Source organism: Scyliorhinus canicula, chromosome 9 (genome assembly GCF_902713615.1).
Source record: "Scyliorhinus canicula chromosome 9, sScyCan1.1, whole genome shotgun sequence".
Lineage (NCBI taxonomy): Eukaryota > Metazoa > Chordata > Chondrichthyes > Carcharhiniformes > Scyliorhinidae > Scyliorhinus > Scyliorhinus canicula.
Genome location: NC_052154.1, coordinates 192,278,044 through 192,304,966, shown reverse-complemented (window position 1 = coordinate 192,304,966; position 26,923 = coordinate 192,278,044). Strand labels below are relative to the sequence as shown.

The following is a 26,923-nucleotide window of genomic DNA, read 5'->3' as shown; positions in this document are numbered from 1 at the left end:
ACATGTGGCATTGACACAAAAGATGAAAAAGTTATACATACATACTTTATGTTAGTATACGTTTATTATACATAATATATACATTCCAATTTAGGTATACATTTTTCTTCATTGCATCCAACACTGAGAAGGTAGTGCTTATTACTCATCTCAAATTACCCAGAAAATATATTGGAGTTTTGAGGAGGTTGTTAAAGGAGAACCAGTGGATGTAGTTTACCAGGATTACCAAAAGGCTTTCGAGAAGGTGCCATAGAAAAGATTAACAGGCAAGGTAAATGTGCATGGAACACATAATGTCAAACATAGAATATACAGTGCAGAAGGATGCCATTCGGCCCATCGAGTCTGCACCGACCCATTTAAGCCCTCACTTCCACCCTATCCCCGTAACCCAATAACCCCTCCTACCCTTTTTGGTCATTAAGGGCAATTTATCATGGCCAATCCACCTAACCGGCACATCTTTGGACTGTGGGAGGAAACCGGAGCACCTGGAGGAAACCCACGCACACACGGGGAGGATGTGCAGACTCCACACAGACAGTGACCCAAGCTGGGATTCGAACCTGGGACCCTGGAGCTGTGAAGCATTTGTGCTATCCACAATGCTACCGTGCTGCAGTATAGTGTACGTTGTAATTATAGTTTGTAATATTGCTAGCTTTAGGAATAGTATTCAAACTGTATAGTAAGTAGTGTAACAAAATTTAGTTGTGTTAATTTAACTTAGCTTTGTGGGTCTTTGTGTCCAGAATCCATCCTGAGCATTAACAACACAGAATCCAACTGCAGTGGCCAAATAGAGATGGCTATGGGGAACTGTCACCTGACAGTGATATTACCAGATTGGACAATTACTGGCCAGAGGGCAGGCTTGCTGGCCAATTAAGGACAGTGGGTGGGTTCTTGAAGCTGGATGGCCAATAGTAAGTTGCTCTTTCAGGTATGTGGCGAAGGGTGTATCCTAAAATGGAGGCACCCCCTCTCTCAAACCTTTCTAAAAACATATCCTCTCCTGGAAAACTTGCAGCTGCTGCTGGGGGCGCTGATATCCTGATCCAGTGGTGGGCAATCTAGGGCTCGGGTAGCCTCAAGCAGCCCAGCAGGGTTCTGAGTGCGACCCATCTGACATTTTGTTGACTGCTGCTCACACGCAGGGTTGCCACATTCCGCTGATTGTGTAGTTATTTTCCGACCGGCTTGACTGAACGGATTCACACGTAAAGCGAGGGCAAGTAAAGTGAGGAAGTGCTGATTGCTCACAACATTGACTGTGAGAGCTGTGTGCTCCCACTGCACCTAAAGTGTAAATATCTCTTTTGTTTTTACCATTTAAAGTTGATGAAAGTTCTATTAACATATAAATGAGTAAGCATTTTCTGTAACTCATTTTGAAATGTTCGGCATGTATTCAACGTATTTACTCTTACTGATGGGGTCATAGTTCGTGAACAAACCCAATTTCAATCTTGTGGCCTGTTGAGATGATGGCGGACCACTCATGCGGCCCACTCACTGGCCCAGGTTGCCCATCACTTCCCTAGTGTGCCGTCAGGAGGATTCCTCCAGGCAAATCCACTCTTTCCTGATGCCTTCGACCATAGATATAAATAGATCTTGAACAAGATCATTTGTCTATTGGCTACTTGGGGAAATGACCCACGGGCAGTTTGTAAGCAGAGGTCTCACTGGGTGGTGCAGCCAGTTTGTAGCCTGCTGCGTCTGTGATTGCTCCCTAAGAATTAGGCCCCTCGATCCGCAGTTAAGCAGAGCAAAGCTCAGTGATTAATTCTCATTTGGTGCTTTACTTAGTTTCTAAGTGACTCAAAGGCCAACTTCATAATCTTACCTGACCTTAATTTAAGTGCTCTTCTATATGCTCTTGATGCATTTGTTTCTAATTATTGGGAAACAGAGGTCTCTGCAGGGACATCTGTGGGATTAAAAGGAAAGTAAAAAGGATCATGCATCGATACAGCTCATTTCCTGACCGACATAATGAAGGAAGAGTTAGAGCACAGGAGGATTTCGAACTGCAGCTTCTCCAATCTACCCACGTCATTGATGTCCCTCATTGGTAGAAGCATTATTGTAAATGTTTTCTACACCTCCTGGGATGCCTTTGCATCCCTCCTAAAGTATTGTGCGTGAAATTGCACCAGATATTGTAGTTGAGACCAAACCAATATAAATTTTTTAAATTTGAGAACCCAATCCATTTTTTACAATTAAGGGGCAATTTAGCACGGCCAATCCACCTACCCTGCACATCTTTTGGGTTGTGGGGGCGGAACCCGTGCAAACATGGGGAGAATGTGCAAACTCCACACAGACAGTGACCCAGGGCCATGAAACAGCAGTGCTAACCACTGCGCCACAGTGCTAACTAGGCCAAACCGATATTTTATAAAAGTTCATCATAACTCCCTCACTCTTGTACTCTGTGTTTCTATTTATTTATTTATTTAACATTTTTCCAATTAAGGGGCTGTGGTGAACGTATGCTATTACAATTCACCACTGTACTGTGTTGTATTACGTTGATGCCCTTGTGGATCCGCCTGTGGCTCCGCCCCCTCGGGGGTGGTATATAAACCTGCAGCCTGTAGGCAGCACTCAGTACAGAGCAGTTGCAGGCAGGCACAGATCTAGCGTATTAAAACCACTGTTCACTTCTCCTAATCGTCTCGTGTGAATTGATGGTCGCACCAGGGGCAATTTAGCGTGGCCAATCCACCTACCCGGGCTGTGAACGTGAGACCCATGCAGACATGAGGAGAATGTGCAAACTCCACACGGACAGTGATCGGGGCCGGTATCGAACCCAGGTCCTCAGCGTTGTGAGGGAACAGTGCGAGGCATTTCAAATTTGGTGAAATTCTGCTGCAGCCCCCGTTTGCAAAAACCAGCGATTTATCCCGGCGAACATAGAAGCCACCTACAAAACATGGAAAAAGGGACATTGCTGACAGTAAGGGACCGATATATAGACAGTAGAATAACGACCCTGGGGGAACTAACAGAGAAGCTCCAGCTCCCGAAAGGGAACGAGCACCGGTACGTACAACATCGGGACTTCCTGTGCAATGAGACCGCAATGTTCCCCTGGTCACCCAATACGGACACACCGTATTGGACAGACTGAATTAGGGGTCAGTAAGTGCGCCGACATGTACGGATGACAGTTAGAGGAGGGTAAGGGTCCGGCTGAACAAGTCACGTGAAAGATGGGAGGAAGAACTGGGCATGGAGATAGGGGGAGGACTCTAGATCGAGGCATTACATAGGGTGAACTCCACCTCCTCATGCACAGGGCTGAGCTGAATGCTACTAAAGTTGGTCCACAGGACACACCTGACCAGGACACGCATGAGTGGGTTCTTCCCGGAGGTGGAGGATAAATATGAACGTGCCAGAGAGGTTCGGCCAACCACACCCACATGTCTGGTCCTGCCCCAAGCTTGTCAGGTGCTAGATCACTTTTTCGAGGCCATGCGGGCTGACTGTCAGACCGCGCAAAATTCCTGAACCTAGAGAAATAAATTTTAGCTATCAGGGGATCGGAGGAGGGCTTCCACTACACATGGGGGCAATTAACCAGCCTCTTCGAGGACCTGTTTGTGACCAGCAACTTGGGAGGGGGAAGGATGAGCTCGAAGGGGGAAAAAGAAGTGGGGAGGGGGGAGGAGGAGGCAACACCCAAAACACAGGGGAATTATATACGACAACAGGGGTGTCGGACCCCACGAGCAGTGGTACAGAAGCACGCCCCCAAAAGTAGAGCAAGTTCTCCTGACGAAGCCTTGCCCTAGTGTACAGCACACTGAGACTATCCGCTCCCCCACAGGTAGCGCAAACCATAAAGCATCCAATCCTACCTCCGCCAGCTCCTCCCCGCCGCCCCATCCCCCAGTCCTCCAATTGCCAGTTTGACATTAAGTATCTCTGACATGGTGTTAAAGAAGGAGACCCAAAAGCTGAACAACTTGGGGTACGACCAGAACATATGAGTATGATAACAGTCATCCTTGCCTGGGTCAGATGAACAACCTTGAACTGGATTAAATTAAGCCGAGCACAGGAGAAGGTGTAGCTGACCCTGCAAAGAGCCTCGCTCCACACCTCACCCAGCAAAGGACTCAATTCTGCCTCCCATTTTACCTTCACCTCATCCAACGGGGCCAACTCTGCTGACAGGATGTCACCATAAATACCCCAAATAATCCACCCAGCAGACTGGGCCAAAGCTAAAATCCTCTTCCACAGGGATGATGGTGTTGCCAAAGGAAATGAAGGAAAAGTCTTCAAAAGGAAATCGGGATTCTCCAATAATGGGGATAGGTCCCCACACTGTCGGGAAAACTGGTGCCAATCACTCCGGCGTCAACTGTGGACCGGCCGGTGTATTTCCGCGCATGCGCGGGGGTTTTCTTCTCCACCCCCGCCCCCGGGCAATATGGTGGAGCCCTACAGGGGCCCCGATCGCAGGCCAGGCCACCGTGGGGTCCCCCCGGGGTCTGATCCCCCCTCCCCCCCCCCCCCCCCCCCCATCGCACACTTATCTGCCAGGTCCTGCCGGTGTTTGAGGTGAGTAATTCACGTCGGTGAGACTGGCCAAAAGTTGACGGCCATTCGGCCCATCGGGGCCCGTAGAATCGCCGGAGGGGCTGCTGCCGGTGGCCCCTGACCGGCGTGGTGGGAATCCCGCCGAGCCCCGAAAAATGGCGCCGGAGAATAGGGCAGCCGGTGCCAGAGCGGCGGGGCGGGATTCGCGCCGATCCCCGGGGATTCTCCAACCCAGCGGGGGGTCGGAGAATCCTGGCCCATGAATCTGGAAGTATCTAAACAAATAGCCCTCAGGGAGATGAAATTTTTCCGACACTCCTCAAAACCAGCAAATCTCCCCTCCATGAACAAGTGCCCAAACTTTCCAGATCTTTTCCCTCTCATGTTCTAAACGTCGAGTCTAAGCCTGCCAGCACAAAGAGATGATTACTACAGATAGAGGCCAACAACGACATGGAGCTGAATTTAAAATGCTGTCTGAGTTACTTCCAGATCCTCAGGGTGGACATCACCATGGAATTCAAAGAACATCTCGCAGGAGAGAACGGCAGTAAGGCAGTTACTAAAGCACCCAAACTAGAACCCCTACAAGAACTCGCCTCCATTTGCCCCCATATGGAACTCCGATCACTAATCCACCTCAGCACTTTCTCAATATTGGGAGCCCAATAATAAAATGACAAATTTGTTAAAGCGAAACCACCTGACTGTCTATCGCTCTGAAGAAATGCCATACAGATCCTTGGAGAATAAAAGAGGATACTAACAGAAAAGAAATGCTGCTGAACACTGTCCTCCAAACCTTTCCAGCTTCGGGCAGGAGCAAAACAGGTCCCTCCCACACCGCTCACTGACATCCTCCACCTTCTTGAACAGCAGCTCATCCTTGACTCTGTGAGGTGCGCCCTGTAAACTACTTTAAGCTGTATCAGCCCCAGCCTCGCGCACAAAGTAGATGCGTTTACCCTCCGCAACACCACAGACCCTCCTCCAGCACTACCCCAACACCACAGACCCTCCTCCAGCACTACCCCAACACCACAGACCCTCCTCACAGCCCCCCCCCCGTAGCTTCATTATCTCACCCATAGTGTGGACTGGGTCCATAATATAACAATGTGGAATTCTCCCGTCTGCCAGCCGTATTTTCCGGCACAGGGAAACCTGTGGGTGTGGGTGCGCTGCCTGCGGACTGGAGGATCTTGCCGATGGAGAATTCCGTTGCCTGCGTTCCTTCCCTCCCCGACTTATCCCCTTCCACTTACTATCAAATCGTATTGCTATGCCCACTGGTTCTATTGTTAAAAAAAATAGAAGTGGAGACAATGCCCATCCCTGCCTCATACCCCTATTCAGTGGAAAATACCCCGAGCTCAACGCATTAATGTGGACATGAGCAGTTGGGGCTTTTTCCTACTCGTCAGCAACACCGGGGTTGAGCCGAACATGTTCTGATGATCCACCAGCCTCTGCCGCTCCACCCCCGCAGCCCTTACCATGTGCGCTTTGGAGGAAATTATATTCCCCTGATAACTACCTGAAGGGCTTCTCACAGCCTAGCAGGCGAGATAGCCTCACTTTTATTGAATCCGATATACTCCCCAATGGCAGAGAATATACGTTCGCAAAATCCTTTGTCTGCCAACAACACCGTATCCAATCTCCATGGCGGGCATTGGGAGGGACCTGACCCTAGGGCCAAATGTACAAAATGTGGAACACGGTTCGAAATCACAATCATCGAATATCCCACCTTCTTTACCCGGGTGAGGAGAGAACAACGCACCGCAGAAAAGTCAGTCCGTGAGTTAACTTCGTAGGCACAGGAAAAAAAACCATCTTTATCCCTTGGGTGCAAATAACGGTGTGGATCTTCCTCCCCCGCATCCGCTCCATTGAGCCTACAACATGTTTGCCACTCTGGTCATTAGTTGATCGGAGCCCCGGAAGCAGCCTCCGCCATTTTCTCCACCAAAGAGCCCCAAGAAACGTCCAATTCCGTCGACGAACGTCTGTCTCCAACTTTCTTTGCCTTGGCCTTTCTCGGCATTTCCCTAATGTGGCCGCCTTATACCATCGATCAGTTGGGATTTTAGGCAAAAATACTTCCAGAGACTGGCCGAAAAGGACTAAAAATCAAGTACCCTGCTAGGAGCCACCTCGTGTGCATTTCTCCGTACGTACCAGCAGTGGAGGGCGTGGCAAAGACATTTGAACAGGTGGCCAGCCTCAGCCTTAGAAACAAAAAATGTCCAAGCTGCATTGCAGAACAGTGAACGTGTCACTTGATCAGATAACTTGTCAGTAAATTGAGCAAATGTGAATTATGTCAGCAGAGCAAGAGTTAAGAAAATAAAACTTGCATTTATGAAGTTCCTTTTACAATGTCCCAAAGTGCCTCACTGGAAACGAGCTACTTCTGGAGTAAGGTCTCTATTAGAAAGTAAAGGAAATGAGGCTGTCAATATGTAGGCAGCAAGGCCCTAAAGAGCAGTGGGATAAATTACAGGAAATCAGTTTCCAGTTGGTGGAGGGGTTGGTTGTTTGCTGAAACACTGGGAGATCTCCCTTTCTTCCGGATAAACATTGTCATCAGATCTGTCATATCCACCTATGGGAGAAGCTGGGACTTCATTCGAAAGACCACCCCTCAGATTATGTGCTCAAAGCTCTGGAGAGGGACTTGATTCCTAAACCTTGTCCCATTCGTACAGTACACATTTTGTTTTACACCTTTTACACCAAGAAGTAGAGAGACTTATTGTTTCTTATGTGTTTGTTATTTTTCTTTATGCGGGATCCTTCCTGTGTATTCCCTTCTTTCCCCTTTCCTTTTCTTTGCCATTGTCCTTTTTGATCTATGGGTGGTTACTATCCCCACTGTGCAGAAAGACGCCATTCGGCCATCGAGACAGCACTGGCCCTTCGAAGGAGCATTCTACCCACGTACACCCGCCCTATCCCCATAACCCCGTAACCTAGCCCACACATTCCTGGACACAAAGTGACAGTTTAACATGGCCAATCCACCTAACCTGCACATCTTGGACTGTGGGAGGAAACTGGAACACCCGGAGGAAACCCACGGCAAGAAAGTGCAAACTCCACACAGATAGTGACCCAAGGACGGAATTGTACCCGGGTCCCTGACGCTGTGAGGCAGCAGTGCTAACCACAGTGCTACCGTACTGCCATATTGCTGGGCATGTACCTTTAAGTACTGCCATATTGCTGGCCATATTGCTTAAGTCAAGAAACTGAGAGAATGAGGAATTGAGAAGTTAAAGGCGAGAACACTCTTGTAGCAAGTGGTGATTGGATCTTGCCTGAGTGGAATGATTTTCAGAGATCCAAGGAGCTCAGTTTGAATCCTAGACTCACAAAGACAAAAGGGCGGGATACTCCATCGGCCGACGTCGAAATCGGGAAAGGTGTTTGGGTGGATAATCAGTTCCGATGGCGGAATCGTGGCAGGCGCCAATATGACGTCAAATCGCAATTCTCCATCGTCTCAACTGTGCTGTCAGTGCATTCCAGAACACACATTTAGTAAACGACGTTTGCATATCATTAGCGGTCCTGATCCGGTATTCTCCGCGGCCTCCACGATTCTCCGCCATCGATGGGCCAAATTCCCAACGGTGCGATTCACTTGTGCTTTCAAAAATCATGAAACCAGCGTCATGGCTAATGAGGGAGAGAGAGGAGGTAGGACCAGAGAGGCCTGATTGAGGGCTGCCGGGCCGGGCACTGGCTGGGGTGGCTGGGTGGGAGGGCTGACGGGGCCAGGGGTGCGGAGATGGGGGGGGGTGGTGCATTTGGAGGCAGAGCCCGCAGTGCCAACCGGGCCACCATGTAGCCCATTGGACGTGGTTGGGCACGTGGGGTTATGCACCATTCTAGCATGTTGGCCTTTCACCCTCTGCACACAATGGATATTGTAATTCAAGCAGCAATGGTGGCCTTCCTGCTAGTCATCGCAGCCCCGGGGGGGCGAGTAGGGGGGGGGGGTTGCCCTGCGGCTGTATGAGCTGGCGCTGTTCAAGGAGGAGGAAACCGATGTTGTGGCCAATAAAGAACAGACAAGAGGTGCTTGAAATGTGGCTGAGTGTGACCTCGGTGGGGTGTTCCCATTGAGGTCCGAAAAAAACAGAGTGCCGTTGGATAGCGGGGTCGTTGACCTCTCGATTCTCACCCAGAACAGACACTGTTTTTGTTTGGTTAGATCGCGCCTAAAGGGCGGGATTCTCCCGTACCCGGCGGGGCGGGGGGTCCCAGCGGGACGGAGTGGCGTCAACCACTCCGGCGTTGGGCCTCCCCAAAAGGTGCGGAATCCTCCGCCCCTTGAGGGGCTAGGCCAGCGCCGGAGTGGTTGGCGCCCCACCGGCCGGCGTGGGAGGCCTTTGGTGCCGCGCCAGCCAGGGCCGAAGGGACTCTGCCGGCCGGCGCGGGTCCGCGCATGCACAGGAGCGTCAGCAGCTGCTGATGCACGGGGGGGCTTCGCCACCGCGCCGGTCATCGTGGAGGCTTACATGGCCGGAGCTTAGGAAAAGAGTGCCCCCACGGCACAGGCCCGCCCGCGGATCGGTGGGCCCCAATCGCGGGCCAGGCCACCGTGGGGACACCCTCCGTGGCAAGATCACCCTGCGCCCGCCCACCCGCCCGCGCCACCAGGTCCCGCCGGTAAAGGACCTAGTCCAATTTACGGCAGCGGGACCTGCATAGACCGAGAGGGACTTTGGCCCATCGTGAGCCGGAGAATCGCCGTGGGGGCCGCTGTGAGCGGCGCGGTGTGATTCCCGCCCCCGCCAATACTCCGCCGCTGGAGAATTCGGCGGCCAGCGGGAGCGGGGTTCACGCCGCCCCCCAGCGATTCTCCGACATGGAAGGGGGCGGGGTTCACGCCCAAAGACTCTTTCCTTTTACCTATGATTTTTTTCATCCCTTTCTTCCCCTCTGTATTTGTCTGTCTTATGTGTGTGTGTAGAGGTTGGGGGCAAATTAAAATGGGGGATTAGGAGTTAGATAATAGTTAACCAGTTGTAATTGTTATATATTTCATTATAGTTCTTGTTATAAATAAACAGTGCAGAGGGGATTTACCAGGATGCTGTCTGGACTGGAGGGCATGTCTTGTGAAGAAAGGTTGAGAGAGCGCGGGGTTTTCTCACTGGAGCGAAGAAGGAAGAGAGGTGACCTGATAGAGGTGTACAAGGTGATGAGAGGCATGGATAGAGTGGATAGTCAGAGACTTTTCCCCAGGGTGGAAATGGCTGTCACGAGCGGACATAAGTTTACGGTGATTGTAGGAAGGTACAGGGGAGATGTCAGAGGTAGGTTCTTAACACAGAGAGTGATGGGTGTGTGGAATGCACTGCCAACGGAGGTGGTGGAGTCAGAGTCATTAGGGACGTTTAAGCTACTCTTGGACAGGCACATGGACAGCAGTAAATTGAAGGGGTGGAGGTTAGGTTGATCTTAGACTAGGATCAATGGTCAGCACAACATGGTGGGCCGAAGGGCCTGTACTATGCTGTACTGTTCTATGTTCTATGTAATTGTGTTTAAACTTACAAACCTGGTGACTGTAATTATTAGGCAGCCAGGGGCCAAAGACTTTGGGTATTTTTCAAAGAATTATTGGTGAATTCAGCTGTTGTGACTCCGGGTCAAGTGGGGCAGGAATTGACCATGCACTAGCCCAGGGTGTCGTAACAACACTGGGGGCGCCACACTTTAAACTGATGCATAACCTGAAGGAATATCCACTTCATGACATGTGTCGTGTAGCGTTACAGGTTTATTTTTGTTGGTGAATGACAGGTGCTTTCATTACCATAAAGCCAGCAATGTATCAGACTAATAATGCTGTGTCCCGTAATTCTTGAATGTGGAGGATCCGTAAGTCTGCTTATGGCCATACTAGTCTGAAAACGCCCAATCCCGGCTGATCTCGGAAGCTAAGCAGACTCAGGCCTGGTTAGTACTTGGATGGGAGACCCCATGGGAATACCAGGTGTAGTATGGCGGCACGTTAGCATAGTGGTTAGCACTGTTGCTCCAGTTTCCTCCCACAAATCCCGAAAGATGTGCTGTTAGGAGAATTTTGACATTCTGAATTCTCCCTCAGTGTACCCAAACAGGTGCTGGGATGTGGCGACTGGGGGCTTTTCACAGTAACTTTATTGCAGTGTTAATGGAAGCCTACTTGTGACAATAAAGGTATTCCTGGCTCTAGTTAGTAAGGCTGCTGTAGTTTACATGAGGGAAGGATCAGCCATGGAATTAATGCTTACTCCTTTCGTAAAAGAGTTATTTTCAACAAATCATCTTATTATTGAGTGGTAAATTGTTGGAAAACATTGAGCATTAAAATGTTTTCCAAGAGGCAAAACAAAACTGCTACCACTGAGCCAAGGTTTGGTGTCCTTGAGTTGAACAGTTAAACGTTTTCATCACCTTTTCTCTGCATACATGCAACTTTAAGTGAGTCCTGGCGTATGTCAGTACTTTAATGGCCTAAATCTTTGGTGCTTAAGAACGCAATTGCAGCATTTTGACATGAGATATTCAAAACCCTTGTCATATATCTGACTTGTTTAAGAGACTCCATGATTTAAAGCTTACTCACACCATCTACAAAGACGTTCAAGTAATATGAGCAGAAGAACAGATTTTCTTTCACAGGATAAGAGTTCTGAATATTATTTTTGGCTATTCTTGAAACAGCTTTTGTCTTGGTGGCTGAATTTAGCTTCTGTTGGGCTAATTAAAATGGAGCATAGGGACCCGGCCCGTTTTTGCACTTTGCAGAAAAGCTCCATCATGTATACATAGGCTCACACTCTTTTACAATCTGCACGCTCCCTTGCTTATAATAACCTTCTCCCATACGTCACATTGCATATTTTCTTTTACAGCAAGTTGTCAAGAGATTTATTGTTTCAAGAATGCAATCATGCCTGATGTGTTTGTTATTTTTCTTTACGCTATGGTGCCACACGTCAGGAAGTCAAGTAATGTATAACCTGAAGGAATATCCACTTTATGACATGTGACTTGCAGTATTACAAGTTTATTTTTGTTGGTGAATGACAGGAGCTTTCATTACCATGTTGCCAGCAGTGTATCAGACTAATAATGCAGTGCCCAGTAATTCATGAATGTGGAGGATCCATAAGCAAGGATATTCCTGGTTCTAGTTAGTAAACCTGCTGTAGTTTACATGAGGGAACAATCAGCAATGGAATTCATGCTTACTCCTTCCGTAAAAGAGTTTTTTTTACCAAATCATCTTATTATTGAGTGGTAAATTATTGAAAAACATTGGGCGCGATTCTACGCTGCCCACGACGGGTTGGAGAATAGCGGGAGGGCCTTCCCGACAATTTTCACGGCCTCCCGCTATTCTCCCCCCCTCCGGCCACCCCCCGACACGAATCGCTGCTCGCCGTTTTTTACGGCGAACAGCGATTCTCCGCAGGCCGATGTGCCGAATTTACGGCCGTTTTCACGGCCGCGATCACACCTGCTTTCAGCGTTCGTGGAAACGGCCGCAAAGTGCCCGTCCCGGACAACCATGGCACCGATTGGCACGGGCCTGCGATCGGTGGGCACCGATCGCGGGCAGCGGGTCCAATACCCGCGCACTATTTGTTCTTCCGCCACCCCGCAGGATCAGTCCGCGGGGCGGCTGAGGGGCATGACGGCCCACGCATGCGCGGGTTTGACACGTCTGCGTGACGACGTCATCCGCGTATGCACGGATTGGAGCCGTCCAACCCGCGCATGCGCGGCTGACGTCATCGTGCGCGTCAGCCGCCGTGACTCTTGATTCCCCCGGCCCCGATACTAGCCCCGCCCGGGGGGGAGAATTGGGTCCCGGGACAGAGCTCCGAGGCTGGCGTGAAACACGGCCAGTTTCATGCCAGCCTTCACGGCACGCTGGATTTGCGGGGAATCACGCCCATTGAGCATTAAAATGTCGTACAATTTTGGTGTTGTCTGAACCATCTCTTAAACTTCATAAATACAACACCAATTCTATCTATTCTAAGTTAAGAAGCATGAACATAGAACATAGACAGTACAGCACAGAACAGGCCCATCGGCCCTTGATGTTGTGCCGAGCATTGTCCGAAACCAAGATCAAGCTATCCCACTCCCTGTCATTCTGGTGTGCTCCATGTCCCTATCCAATAACCGCTTGAAAGTTCCTAAAGTGTCCGACTCCACTATCACAGCAGGCAGTCCATTCCACGCCCTAACCACTCTCTGAGTAAAGAACCTACCAAAAAAATAACAACTATTCTAGAAAATGTAGCTAATTATACCGCTACTGCCCTCGATAAAATTCCTGACAAAATGCTAGTTAATGAATATGAGATGTTCTTAAAAAGTTTGACATTGGCCTTTCACGAACAGTCGAGTTTAAATCCATCTCTGATGAATCAATTGCAATTCTCCTCTGAAAAATGAGTTTAGTAGCCTCAGCTTTTTGCTCTAAATTTGGCACTAAATTGGCAGTTTCATCACAGAGACCACAGGATGACTGAATCATCTCACTTTGGTGGCCAATGGCTGGTCTTGTAAAACAGTTTTTGAAGTTTTGTTGGAAGGAGTGCGGAGGAGTTAACCAGGTGGAATCTGGCCTGGGAACTCTTGCTGACTGTTGCTGCTTGAAAAACGTTTCCTTCCTCAGTACCACCAACCTTCACTTTGAACAGCACACCCTTCACAAATTAACTGAAAGAAAAATACTGCTGGTAATTATGCCTTTATGTATTTCTAAGCCGGTTGATTTTGAAAGTTTGTGGTGTGAAGTGCTTGCTGTGTGTCTCAAGTGCGATACAACATTTCAGGCTTTATTTAGAGTTTGATCTTTTATACATTTTTTTCTGTAAATAATTATTGTGGGATTTGTTTTAGTCAATTTTGGAAAGAACATTTCTGTGCCTGTTAATGTCAATTTAAAGGAATGTGACAAGTATTGAAAAATGTGGATTTAGTCAATGTGTGATTATCTTAATATTTATTATTTCTTGTCACATCTGTGAGCTGACTTAGTGTTTTATTATTCAACAAAGATTATTTTAAAACAAGCAACTGTCACTGAAGTATAATTTAGAGAAATCGCTGCTTTAATCTACTGTACAATTGGCTGTTGAAATTTTGCAGAAAAGAAATAAACAGTTCCTCATGCAAAATGAGGCATCAGCTGAATACATAATTTGGTGAACAAATTGCAAAACAGTACTCCCATTTTAAAAAAAATCCTGAGTTAGCACTGATGCCTCTTGGCACTGAGGACCCGGGTTCGATCCTGGCCCCCGGTCACTGTCCGTGTGGAGTTCTCCCCGTATCTGCATGGGTCTTACCCCCACAACCCAGAGATGTGCAGAGTAGGTGAATTGGCCATGCTAAATTCCCCTTAATTTGAAAAAAAAAGAATTGGGTACTTTAAGTTTAAAAAAGAAAGAAAATTCTGGATTATGAAACAGGTTGATAATACAGTCCTTTAAAAAAGTGCTGTAACAAGACCATTCCTCCACATTGCACCATTTTTATGCTTATTCATTGTGGCTTTTTAGAAAATTCATTCACATGCAGCACCATCTGGCCATCATTTAATGCCCATCACCTATTTGCTGTAGAGAAGATGATGGTGAGACATTGTTTTAAACATTTAACCGAGTGATTTGCTGTTTCATTTCCGAGGGTCACTAAATGTCAACCTGTGGGTCTGGAATCATATGTTAGACCCAGGTTGGATAAAGATGGTAGTGTTCTGTCCCGAGAGGACATTAACGAATCAGATGGGTTTTAGTAACAATTCAGTAATTTCATGCTCACCATAAGACATAGGAGCAGAATTAGGCCACTCGGCCCATCAGGTCTGCTCCGCCATTCAATCATGGCTGATATTTTCTCATCCCCTTTCTTCTGCCTTCTCCCCATAACCCCTGATCCCCTTATTAATCAAGAACCTATCTATGTCTGCCTTGAAGACACTCAGCGAATTGGCCTCCACAGCCTTCTGCGGCAAAGAGTTCCACAGATTCACCACCCTCTGGCTGAAGAAATTCCTCCTCATCTCTGTTTTAAAGGATCGTCCGTTTAGTCTAAGATGGTGTCCTCTGGTTCTAGTTTCTCCGACAAGGGGAATCATGCTCCACCATTACTGATACTCTTTTATAATTATAGAATTTTATATTAGTTTTTTAAAATATTTTTAGTCAAACAAGATTTTCATTGTAGCAAAAAAACCCCCATGTAATACCAAAGTTCCATCCACCCAATCCCCCAATCCTTCTCTCCCCTCCCCCTTCAACACCCATAAAGAACGCAGAACCTGAATAAAACATATAAAAAGACAACCCCCCCCCCCAACAGCTGATGGAAATCTGTTCCCTTGGAGAGGAGGTGAAGGGCTGGCACCTCAAGTAGAGCTCTTCCGTTGACCCCCTCATGGTCTTCCTACTTGATCTCCTCAACCCGATCAAACGCCTTCTCCGTCCATCGAAATAATCGGTCCTTGAAGAGGGAGACAACACAACATTTAACAACATTTAGCAGTGGGCAAATCAAAGGCAGATGTAGTATAATCTGGATAAATGCCAGGTTATCCACTTCGGTAGCTAAATCGAGAAGGCAAACTGTTATCTGCATAGCTATAAATTAGGAGAGGGGAATGTGCGTTGCAACCTGGGTGTCCTCTTACACCAGTCACTGAAGGTAACCATTCAGTTACAGTAGGTGGTAAAGAAGGCAAATGGTATGTTGGCCTTCATAGCGAGAGGATTGGAGTACAGGAGCAGGATGTCTTGCTGCAATTATGCAGGGCCTTGGTGAGATCACACCTGGAATATCTGAGGAAGGGTGTTCTTGCTCTAGAAGGAATGTAGCGAAGGTTTACCAGACTGATTCCTGGGATGGCAGGACTGATGTATGAGGAGAGATTAGGATTGTATTCACTGGATTTCAGAAGAATGAGGGGGGCTCTCATCGCAACCTGTAAAATCCTAACAGCACGAGACGGGTTAGATGCAGGAAGGATGTTCCGGATAGTGGGTGCGTCCAGAACCAGGGGTCACAGTCTGATGATACGGGTGGACCATTTAGGACTGAGATGAGGAGAAATTTCTTCACCTAGAAAGTGGTGAGCCTGTGGAATTCGTTACCACAGGAGGTAGTTGAGGCCGAAACATAGTGAGTGGATTCTCCGTCAGCCGATGCTGGAATCGCGAAACGCGATTGGGCGGAGAATCAGTTTTGACAGCAAAATCGCAATGTTCCGGTGCCTCGATAGCGGTGCCAATGTATTCCACTCTGCATGTACAGTAAACACCGTTGGCATATCATTAGCGGGCCTGACCCAGTACTCTCCAGAGTCTCCATAATCCTCCGCATCCCCTAGGGGGACTTCGCAACTGCAAGGTTCACTTGTGCTTTCAAAAATGATGGCAGACGGTAGAGGGGAGTGGAGGAATAAGCCTCTGGTAAGAATTATAATGTAGAACGTCCATGGGTTAACCGGGCCGATTAAGAAGTGTCGGGCTTTTACACACCTGAGGAACTTGAAGGCGGAGGTGATCTTTTTACAGGAGATGCACCTCCAGGTGAAGGATCAGGTTAGGTTGAGGAAAGGATGGGTGGGACAAATATTTCACTCAGGGTTTGACTCGAATTTGTAGGGGGTGGCCATTTTGTTGCACAAAATGACGGAGTTTGTGGGGGCCAAGGAAGTACGGCCAAGGGGGGGGGGGTAGATATGTGATAGCGAGTGGGGTGCTGGAGGGGACGCCGGTGGTGCTAGTCAATGGATATGAGCTGAATTGGAATGATGTGGGGTTTGTGAAGGGTTTACTGGGAACGATCCCGGACTTGGATACGCACCAGTTGATTATGTGTGATGGAGCGGAGGATGGACAGGTCGAGCACCAAGTCAATGGGAAGGTTGAGGATGGCGAAGGAGTTGGGAGGGTTTATGAAATGTGTGGGAATGGGTGATCCGTGAAATCTGGGGACAGGAGGTGGGAGTACTCCTTCTTCTCACACGTGTATAAGGTATATTCGAGAATTGATTTCTTTGTGGTGAGCTGAGCGGTGTTGATGGAGGTGGTGGGGGCAGAGTATGTGGATATTGTGATTTTGGGTCACGCGCCGCATTGGCTGGAGGTGAGGTTGAGTTCGGAGCAAGTGCCGAAGCCGGCATGGAGGCTGGGTTCGGCTCTCTTGACAGAGAAGGGGTTTGGAGAAAGGTGAGGTCGACGATCGGCGATTACATGGAGCTGAATCAGAATGGGGAAGTGTTGGCGGCCACATTCTGGGGGGCGTTGAAGGCAATGGTCCAAGGGGGATTTGACTTCTTTACTGCCTGCTGTACCTCCGCACTTACTTTCAGCGACTGGTACATGAGGACACCAAGGTCTCGCTGAGTATCCACCTCTCTCAATTTCTACCCTTTTAAATAATAATCTGCCTTCCTATTTTTGCTACCGAAGTGGATAACCTCACATTTATCCACATTATGCTGCATGCATGTGCCCACTCACTCAGCCTGTCCAAATCACACTGAAGAATCTCTGCATCCTCCCCACAGCTCACCCTCCCACCCAACTTTGTATCATCTGCAAACTTGGAGATAATACATTTAATTCCCTCATCCAAATCATTAATATATAATGTGAACAGTTGGGATCCTAGCACAGATCCCTGTGGTACCACATTAGTCACTGCCTGCCTATCAGAAAAAGACCAACATTTTATTTCCTGTCTGCTAACCAGCTTTCTATCCATCTTAAGACACTACCCTCAATCCCACGTGCTTTAACTTTACGTATTAATCTGCTATGTGAGACCTTGTCGAAAGCCTTCGGAATGTCTATATAAACCACATCCACTGGTTCTCCCTGGTCAACTCTACTAGTTACATCTTTAAAGAATTCTAGTAGATTTTTCAAGCATGAATTTTCTTTTGTAAATCCATGCTGACTTTGTCTGATTACACCACTGCTTTCCAAATGCTGTGCTATGAAATCCTTGATAATTAACTCCAGCAACTTCCCTACTACCGACATTAGGCTCACTGATCTATAGTTCCTTGTTTCCTCTCTACCTCCATTTTTGAATAGCAGGGTTACATTCGCCACCTTCCAATCTGTAGGAACTATTCCAAATCCCAAAGAATTTTGGAAAATGACCACCAATGGATCTACGACTTCTCGGGCCACTTTCTTAAGTACTCTGGGATGAAGATTATCAGGTCCTGCCGATTTGTCCGTCTTCAATCCCATTAATTTCCCAAACCATTTCTTTACAGGGGCTGGTTTAGCACAGGGCTAAATTGCTGGCTTTTAAAGCAGACTAAGGCAGGCTAACAGCGCGGGCTCAATTCTCATACCAGCCTCCCCAAACAGGCGCCGGAATGTGGCGACTAGGGGCTTTTCACAGTAACTTAATTTGAAGCCTACTTGTGACAATAAGTGATTTTCATTTCATTTTCATTTCATACTACTGTAACACTAATTTCCTTCAGTTCCTCACTAAAACTTGTGTTTCTCAGAACCTCCAGTACGTTGTTCATGTCTTCCTTTGTGAAGACAGAAGCAAAGTACGAATTTAGTTCCTCAGCTATTTCTATGTTCCCTGATATGAATTCCCCTGTTCTGACTGTAAGGGGCCTACATTAGTTTTTATCTATCTGATTCCTTTTACATACCTATAGAAACCTTTACAATCAGTTTTTATGTTCCCTGCTAGTTTACTTTAAAATTGTATTTTCCCCTTGTTAATCAATGCCTTGGTCTGCCTTTGCTGAATTTGAAACTGCTCCCAATCTTCAAATCTTGCTAATTTGTATGCCTTTTCTTTAATTTCCCTTGTAAAGTAAGCCATGATTTGGCCACAGTTCCCTTTCAACTCATGCGCCAACTAGGAATAATTAACCACAGATAAAGCCACCCTCTTATTAATGAACTTAGTGCCCCCTTGCACCCTACAGTCAAAACGCGAGTGACATACCTGCCCCACCCATCCCTCCCGCAACCTTGTTTGATCCTTGATTCTTAAATGGGCCTCCTGTAGAAAAACCACATCCTCCTTCAGACTTCTAAGGTGTGCAAATATCTGGGACCTTTTTACTATGACTCCCGCACAGGGTAGAAATCAATGTTAACTAAGCAGCATATCAACCATCAGCCCTCCCCCCACCCATACCAAACTTTAATACAGAACAATAGAGGAAAATCATGCAAACCCCCAACTTTGCCAAGAAAAAGCACCCACCAACAGGCCCAGACACAACCCCAAGCCTTCCTCACAAAAAATACAAATATAGATAAATTTAACAATGAACAACAAACTCCATAGACCTTAAGCACTTCAGTTCACCCCAGTCCGTGCTTCTTGACAAACTCTTTGGCATGCTCCCGTGCATCAAAGTGATCGTCTCTGTCCTTGTAAGTCACCCGACAACGAGCTGGGTACGCCACACTAAACCTCATATTGCTCTTGTACAACACGGCCTTGACCTTATTAAACCCTACACATCTTTTTGCCAGCTCTGCCCTAACACCTTGGTAGATTCTGATGGTATGACCCTCCCATCTCCAGTCTTGGTCCTTCACCCATCTCAGGACCCGCTCCTTATCCAGGTATCGATGAAATCTGACTATAATTGCCTGTGGTGGATCCCGCGAACTGGGCTTCTGCCTCAGCAACCATTGACCCGGTTCAACTCAGGAGGGGTTGGAAAGACCCCCCCTCCTCCACCAATTTTCCAAACATCCTGGTCATATCGTCCATGGAGTCTGAGCCCGCCAGGCCCTCCGGCAGCCCGACGATTCTTACGTTTTGGCCTCAGGAGCGGTTTTCCAGATCATCAACCTTGGCCTTTAGCAATCTATGATCCTCAGCCAACAATGTCATTACTGTCTCCAAGGAGACAATCCAATCATTGGGTCAGAGAATGCCACCTCCACCCTCTGTATCATCATCCCTTGTATCTCTATCCGCCAATCTTGTCCATGGCCGCCCGAATTGGGCCAAAGCCCCCTCCATTTTCTTCTCCAGATCCTCAGCAACCACCTGCCTCTGCTTCTTAAATTCGTTGGTCAAGAAGCTAACCAACATCTCAGTTGACCACTGAGGGGCCAACGACACAACAGAAACCTCCCCAATGTTCCCCCTGCGGAGGCTCGGGAAGGTCTGACAACGATCCCTTGCCCACCTTCTGCCTTGTGTTATATTTAGCAGATATTACACATAAGATGGGATCTTATTCCATCAAACTACACCGATTTCCTCCAAATAATCACCGACACACCAGGCAAAAAGGCCACAAAAAAAAGAATCCTGGCGGGAACCACTGCATGTGTGACTGCTCATCACATAGCCACCGCCAGAAGTCAAATTCTAGATTTTATTTTATCATTTGAGGTTGAATTTCTCAACTGCTGTGCGGGGCTTTGAACTTGTGTCTCATAGAGTCAGAGTTTTTACAACACAAAAAGAGGCCCTTTGGCCCATTGTCTCTGTGCTGGCCATCAAGCACCTATCACAGTCTCATTTTCCAGCACGTGTATGCCATGCCGTTTCAAGTGCTCATCTAAATGCTTCTTAAATGATGTGAGGGTTCCCGCCTCCACCAAAGTTTCAGGCAGCGAATTCCAGATTCCCACCACCCTCTGGGTGAAAAGGTTTTCCTTAAATCCCCTCTAAATCTCCGGCCCTTTACCTTAAATCTCATTAGCCCAGGGCCAGGTTTACTAACCCAGTAACAGGCCCACTGTTCTGTGTTGACTAATAACCAGCGGAACACACATCAAGAAAAATGTCTGAGTAATAAATCTATCGAACTGAATTTATCTTCGTTTATCTCCTGCTTGTGTCCCTCGGGCAGAGATGTCCCAGTGGCTCGGCGAGCAGACTCCAATCCCCATCTCTGCAGCAGGTTCGAAGGGGAAATGGTGGATGTGCAGGACTGGAGAATAGCTGTCCTGCTGATATCTTAAAACACTGACTGTGCTGTTTTGTAATGAACTGGAAGGTTAGCATTTATTTTTCATGTTCCACAAACCAACAGTCACAGTTCCCCCGTGCAGCCTGGGAGTTATTTATGTTTCTTTTCGCCATACTGTGTAAAAAAGCCACAACAGATTTGTTTTTCACCGAGATACATGACTGGGAGGAAATAAGATGAGGTTTGATTGATGTTTGGAAAATGAATTTTGACACTGCCTATGAAAACCCTTAGGATGCACTTTGAATAAGTAACCAGACTGCATTAAAACATTGTTAATCTGTTGTTTTTGGTTTACCGTTACTGCCATGACGTGCATGGATTTCCTCCCTGACTTTCTCTGAGGTAACACTTGAGTGCTGTGGAATTTTCAACACAACTTCCTTCCAAATGTTTTTGTGAATGGGTGCGCTAGTCATTCACTGGTAGGTAATTGATGTGTGGTTTGAGAAGCATTCATTTGAAAGCACATAAATACAGAAAACATTATAGTAAAAGCCCTCCAGAGAGTGACTTAAGCCTTGAAGAAACTTTGGAAATTCTCCAGGATATATTCTCGGAGGTACTGGTGCACTTTTTCAGATTATGCCAATGCATTATGATGTGCACGTTTTATTTTAGCGGGCCATTAACCTCAATCAGTCACTTAATGGACAGGGATTTTTCCTAATTTCTTTCATATTTGAAGTTAAGAATGAACATTTCTCTTTGATGAATAATACTTGTAGAATTGCAGAAACAAGTTGAGCTATGTTCCTGTCCATTCGAAAGGGAGAAGCGTATTAACTCTTTGATTGACAGAAGTTATATTGAATTTTGAATAACATTGAGACCAGATTGTGTCTTTCTTTTATAAATGAATAGTAATTTTGCAATATTTTCTGAATTAAATGGCTGCTATCCAATTATTATTTCAACAAATGGGGACTTCCGGTGGGGCAATGAAGGTGAGCTCCTGCTTGGGCATTTGCATTTTGTGTCTTTTGAACAGTTTATCGGGTGTTTTTAAGGAATAAATTGTTACAGAGTGACAGAATTGGATGCCCTCTGTCACGTGATGTCTATTGGATATAATACTCGGAATAAACGGGCAAGGGATCTTCAGCTGATTTAGATGTCTCTTGAGCTTGAGTAAGGGAGTAAATGGCAGAGGTCTCTGTGGCACCATTGTTCCCTCAGTGAACGACGGAGAAGTTGGTGAAATTCTTGCCGGGGAAATTCCAGAAACAGCGACAAGCGGTTGCTGATGATTTGAGGAAGGCGATTGAGGGGACCGTGGCACCTATTCGTGTGACCATGGACAGGTTGGATCAGCGGGTGGAGGCACAGGGGGCGATGATTTAGAAGGTGGAGGAGGCACTCAATGGTCATGATGATCGGATTCTCTCTTTGGTGGCAGAGATGGCATTGTTTTTTTAATAAATTTAGAGGACACAATTATTTATTTTTTTCCAATTAAGGGCCAATTTAGCGTGGCCAATCCACCTGACCTGCACATCTTTGGGTTGCGGGGGCGAAACCCACACAGATATGGGGAGAATGTGCAAACTCCACATGGACAGTGACCCAGGGCCGGAATTCGAACCCAGCTTCTCAACGGCGTGAGGCAGCAGTGCTAGCCACTGTGCCACCGTGCTGCCCTAGAGATGGCATTGTTGGCAGGAGAGCAAAAGATTATAAAAACGATTGTTGATGACCTGAAGAACTGCTCCAGGCATCAGAATTTAAGGATTGTTGACCTGCCAGAGGGCCCAGAAGGTGCAAGTGCCATGGACTATGTAAAGATGTTTGGGAAATTGGTGAGGGAGGGGATCCTTTCGAGTTGGACTGGGCCCATCGATCATTCAGACAGAACTCCAGATCAGGGGAGCTACCACGGGTGATAATTGTCTGTTTCCACAAGTACCTGGATGAGGAATGGGTCCTGAGATGGGCGAAGGACAGTCGAGAGTGTAGAAGGCGGGGCGATCCCATGCGAATATATCAAGATGTCAGGCAGAGTTCAATGAGGCCAAGGTGTCGCTCTTCCGAAGCAATCTGTGTTTTGGGTTGGTGTACCCGGCTCGTCTTCATGTTACTTTCAGACACTGATTGTTTCTTTGATGTGCCGGAGGAGGCGAATGACTTTGTTAATAAACACGGATTGGGGGAGGGAACTGAAGGCTTTGAGGACTATGATCCTTTTTGTTTGGATACCCTTCAGTTCTCCTGTATTAAAAAAAAATGGTTTTGATTTGTTGTATGTGGGATGGTTGTAAAATGGGGGAGAGCGTGTTGTTGTAATGGGGGGTGTTTATGATATTGTTGGAGGGGATTGTGTTGTAGCTCCTGTTTTCTTCCTATATTGTTTGATGTTAAAGTTGGGTTTGGGTTGGGGACTGCTATGGATACATGGGGTGGTCAGGTTGGTCTTTTGTTTTCACCTGAGGTTGGCGCCATCTGGTTCGCAGGTTTGCTAGTTAACTGGAGCGGAGTGGAGGGGATGGCTGCAGCTGGTTACCTGATGGCTGCAGCTGGTTACCTGATGGCTGCAGCTGGTTACCTGATGGCTGCAGCTGGTTACCTGATGGCTGCAGCTGGTTACCTGATGGCTGCAGCTGGTTACCTGATGGCTGCAGCTGGTTACCTGATGGCTGCAGCTGGTTACCTGATGGCTGCAGCTGGTTACCTGATGGCTGCAGCTGGTTACCTGATGGCTGCAGCTGGTTACCTGATGGCTGCAGCTGGTTACCTGATGGCTGCAGCTGGTTACCTATGCAGGGGTGGGGGGAGGGGGGATATCTTTTGTTTCTTATGGTAACGAGATTTGGTTGTGGGTGTTTGTTTTGTTGAGGGAGGGGTGAGGGTGGGTTTTGGGTTTTGGTCGGTTGTTTGTCTTGTGTTCGGGGGGTGGGGTGTAGTGGGAGGGAAAGGGAGGCGTTGGGGGAGGGGTAATTTGCTGATGGTGCCGGTTCCATTGTGTTTGAACTTGTTGGATGTGGGTGGTGGTGGCCATCTTGGTTGGACCTGGAGTTGGCGCAGGTCACGGTCTTTCGGGAGGGATATGGTTGACTTGGGGGTGGGGGGAGGCGCTTGTTAAATGGACCAGTTAAAAGGTCACAGATTTTTGCATTTGAAAAGTTTTGAGGGCTGATATGGTCTTTCTACAAGAGACCCATTTGAGACTTAGGGACTGATGTGTTGGGTAAGCTGGGTCTATGTGGACTGCGTTTGATGCAGTGTAGAGAGAGACAGGCTTCCAACACTTGAAGAAATGCAACACAATTTTATTGATTAACTAACTATAATACATGCTTAACTGTGGGTTGACACTATACTGACTTGACTGGAGACCTGAGGCTAACCTGACCAGACTATCTTACTGCCACATGGTGTATGTTCTAGTTGCTGCTCACGGGCTCTGACTGTCTTAGAGGCTGGATCCCGAGAGAGCGGGAAAACTAGTGCCCTCTGGCTTTACAGTGGTCGTGTCCTGTCTGGTGATTGGCTGCTGTGTTTTGTGTGCTCACTGGTCATCCTGTGTGTCAATCACTGCCTGTCTGCACTCCATCATATACCTGGATGTATATTATGACAGGGACCAGACAAGGCTGCAAAAAGGTTGGACAAGTGTTTCACTCTAGCTTTGATGCCAGGACATGGTGGACCGTGGTATTGACTCATGGAGATTGAGACATCTGAGCGATAAGGAGTTTTCTTTCTTTTTGCTATATTCATTGGGTTTACTCCCAGATGGTTTTTTGTTTGTGTTGTGGAGGTCGTCTTTGACCCCTTGGGTCGGGGAGGCGGGGTATTCAGTGAGAGTAATAGCGGATCACACCCCACATTATGTGAATCTGTTGGACACAGCGTTGCTCGTGGAGTATGTGGAGTTGAATAAGAATGGGGAGGTCTTGACCTCCACACTCTGGGAAGCATTGAAGACAGTTATTGGGGGGGCGGGGTGATCATTTCATATAAGTCATACAGGGGTAAATCTGGGAGGGTAGAGAGGCCGAGGCTGGTGGGCTCTATTCTGGAGGTGGACCGTCAACATTCGAGGACCCTAATGCTGGAGCTTTTGGTAGAGATAAAGAAGTTACAGGTGGACTTTGAGTTGTTGCCGACGGGGAAGGCAGTGAAACAGCTTCGTCGGACGAGGGGCCGTTTTATGAGTTTGGGAGAAAGTCAGCCGCTTGTTAGCTCACCAGCTGAGGCAGCAGGCTCAGAGATTCATAGTTCAGATCAGAGACTCGGATGGTGGGTAGGTGGCTGCCCCAGAGAAGATCAATGAGGTGTTTGAGACTTTCTGCTTTATCAGTCTGAGCCTCCGGAGGGGGAATCGGCAATGGTACAACATTGAGATGAATTAATCTTTCCAGAGGTGGAGCGGGATAGAATGCAGGAGCTGGAGGTGCTGATTGGGCAGGAGGAGCTATTGAGCTGTATTTGTCCAATGCAGACGGGTCAGGCAAGTCCACATGGATTCCCTGCCGAGTTTTATAAACAGCTGTTTGCTGGGCTGTGGGTTCCGCATATGTTGGAGATGTTCACAGACTCTTTGTCGTGGGAGGGGGGGGGGGGGGGGGGTTACTGCTGGCCACAGTGACTCAGGCATCAATCTCTTTGATTTTGAAAAAAGTCAAGGATCCAGTAGAGTGTGGGTCATACGGATCTACTTCTGTGTTAAATGTGGAAGCTGAATTATTGACTAACGCGCTGGCAACCCGTTTTGAGCCTTGTCATAGAATCATAGAATTTACAGTGCAGAAGGAGGCCATTCGACCCATCGAGTCTGCACCGGCCCTTCGAAAGGGCATCCTACCTAATTCCACTCCTCCACCTTATCCCTGTAACCCAGTAACTCTATCTACCCTTTTTGGACACTAAGGGCAATTTATCATGGCCAATCCACTAACCTGCACATCTTTGGACTGTGGGAGGAAACCCACGCAGACACGGGGAGAACTTGCAGACTCTGCACAGTTAGTGACCCAAGCCGGGAATCGAACCTGGGACCCTGGAGCTGTGAAGCAATTGTGCTAACCACTATGCTACCGTGCCGCCCTGGGACTGGTTTCGGAGGAACAGACAAGGTTTGTTTTAGGTCAGCCAACATTAAGAAACTCTTTAATATGCTGTTTTCACCCTCCTCGATTATTATCTTGATGCACGCGGAGGAGGCATTTGATTGGATTGAGTGGAGGTACCTTTTTGAGGTTAATGAGCGATTTGGTTTTAGGATGAATTTTATATCCTGAGTTAGGCTTTAGTATGGGGCTCCCACTGCGAGTGTCCATACCAATGCTCTTGTGGTGATCTGTATATCTGATGGTATGTAAAGGGTTAACAACTGCATCATAGTGTTAGACAACCACTAGATGGCAGCACTAGATCCGATTATATGAACTGAACTCAGAGGATCTTCCTGCGTCTTCGTATCAGGAGCGACTAGATAGCAGAATGTTAGAGAGGTATAGCTTAGTTAGCACGTGCAGTTAAACATTATTTATACTTCTTATTTACTTCATCATCAGTTATAGTTGTAGAAGAGTGAATAAACTCATAGATATTTATATTTGTTATTCAATAAATGTTATTTGCTTAATTTGAAGACTGATAGTTTCATTGAACTACAACCAGCAGACCATTCTGGAAGTAAGAAAAACAGTAACGACGTATTACAATCATGTAATATAAAAGCCCTGAGTTCCGGGTATTTTCGATCGAACAGGGGTATGAGGCAGGGTTTCCCATTATCCCCGCTGCAGTCTGCTTTAGCGATCGAGCCGTGGGACAATGCCCTTAGATTGTGTCCACGGGAGGGAGTGTAGGGTGTCCCTGTATGTGGATGATTTGTTGTTGTAGATTACGGACCCGCTCTCCAATGTGGGGAGATAATGGACATGCTCAGGAAATTTGGTTCCTTCTCAGGGTGCAAGTTAAACCTTGGCAAAGGTAACTTTTTTTCCGGTGAACGGGGGGGGGGGGGGGGGGGGGGGAAGAGAAGAGCTGATCTGGGGACGCTGCCGTTTCATCCAGCCAGGACTATTTTTCGGTATCTAGGAATTCGGGTGGCTCATGATTGGGCCTTGCGCCATAAACATAACTTTGCCAGTCTGGCTGATGGGGTGTATGCTGGTTTGAAAAGTTGGGATGCCCTTCCTTTGAGTTTGGTGGGAAGAGTCCAGATGGTGAAAATGAATATTCTTCCAAGGTGTTTGTTTTGGTTTCACTGTCTCCCAGTGTTTCTTTCTAAAGTTCTCTTCAGTAGGGTCAGTAAGTTAATATCTACTTTTTGGGGGGCGGGCAAGACCCCCTTGGGTATTTTTTGCAGGGGAATAGACTTTCGGG

At 47.5% G+C, this 26,923-nt stretch overlaps 1 protein-coding gene and 1 pseudogene across 1 annotated transcript in view; both read left to right on the top strand.

Moving 5' to 3' along the window:
* Nucleotides 1-26,923, top strand: part of nav2a (neuron navigator 2a) — a 1,053,608-nt gene that overhangs the window by 388,455 nt on the left and 638,230 nt on the right. The window lies entirely within an intron of this gene.
* Nucleotides 10,479-10,597, top strand: LOC119972021 (annotated as a pseudogene).